Here is a 1366-nt window from a genome sequence, read left to right on the forward strand (position 1 = left end):
TCTTCTCTAAGTAACCCTTTTATTCTTGCTTAGGAAAGGAAGCTGAACACAGTTAATTTGTCCTGAGTTACATAGTTGCCGGTGTAGGGGTAAGGCCCCAATCCAAGCTGGCCTTCTCTACAACTTGAAGTCATTGTACATGAAGGACTGAGAAAAGTGACTGTAGAAGTAGCATTTGGGATAATTCTTTTTTCTTTTCTTTGCATCTGGTGCAAGGTCTCTGTACAAAGATCAGACTCATAGTAATCCTCCTGTTTTCAGCCTCCCAAGTGCTGGGGTTACAGGTGCGCACCACCATGCCCAGCCTCAGTCACCATCTCAGCATGCCCCTGGGGGTGGGGCTGGCACGGATGGAACCCCTGTCGCTGCACTCTGCCTAAGCAGGCGCTTTTGTCCACTGAGCCATCTGGCTGGCTGGCCTTTGTTCCTCTTTCTTCCTTTTGGGGGGGGGGGTCATTTAGTGGAGTGATACGATTATATCCTGTTTGGTCTCAGTGAGTATGCAGGCAGGAAAGGAGACTGAGTTGAGACTGCTCTAAGATGGGCACTTTAAAGGGAAGAATAGAAAGGGATATCTGATGACTGTATGGTGTTGTTGCTTATTGAATTGTTTCTCTCCAGTAATTGAGAAATTTTTCTTTTTCAGTTCTCTGAGTTTAACCAGTAATGCCATTCAGTTGCCAATATCAAGGAAAGCAAACATAAGCCAGTTTTGATCTGCTTTTTAAGAAGAGTGTAGTGCTTTTCACCGTGCCTGACGGTAAGTCATAGTGCTTGGCTGTAACTCACAGTTCCTACTTTTATCACTAAGCTTTTTTTTTTTTTGGAATCGGGATTGAACTCAGGGGCTTATTCTACTGAGCTATCTCCTCTGCCCCTGTCATTAAGGTTTTGATCTAATGCCTCTAAAATAATGATTTTGGAAACAATTTCAAAGCCTAAAATGTTTACCTTCTTCTGTCTGTTACAGTAATTTAAGCAGAGGCTCATGTGGAAATGAACATGAAGAAAGGTACCCGCCAGTTCTGAGGGTTTATAGTTGCCTTCTACCACATTTGTTAATCAGTGAGACTTCAACCACACATTTATTTTACAAGATCAGTGACAGTGAACCTTGTAGAACTTTCAGGGACGCAGATAGCCTGCTGTGGCCCGCATGCCATAGGTAGACCACCAGGTACTACATGCTGAAGTCAGTTCTTTATATATTACCTCACCCGTTAGGGGGTCTTGGTATGTATTTCAGGCAGGTCTTGAACTCTAGGCAGTCCTCCTGCCTCAGCCTCCCAAGTGTGTAGATGAGGAAGCTTTATGTGATAAATTAGCTTTTAACTTGAAACAATACTCTTTTAGGCCTGTGTACTTT

General features: G+C 43.6%; 1 protein-coding gene across 3 annotated transcripts in view; it reads left to right on the plus strand.

Moving 5' to 3' along the window:
- Window positions 1-651: 651 nt before the first annotated feature.
- The window catches only part of Rb1cc1 (RB1 inducible coiled-coil 1), a 51195-nt gene continuing 50480 nt past the window's right edge, over window positions 652-1366 (plus strand). For all 3 annotated transcript variants that reach the window (XM_023717674.1, XM_023717675.1, XM_023717676.1), the window contains exon 1: window positions 652-760. The gene's annotated coding sequence lies outside the window, so the exon portion shown is untranslated. The remainder of the gene's footprint in view (window positions 761-1366) is intronic.

This window comes from Octodon degus, unplaced genomic scaffold (assembly GCF_000260255.1).
Source record: "Octodon degus isolate 3935 unplaced genomic scaffold, OctDeg1.0 scaffold00054, whole genome shotgun sequence".
In the NCBI taxonomy this organism is placed as follows: domain Eukaryota; kingdom Metazoa; phylum Chordata; class Mammalia; order Rodentia; family Octodontidae; genus Octodon; species Octodon degus.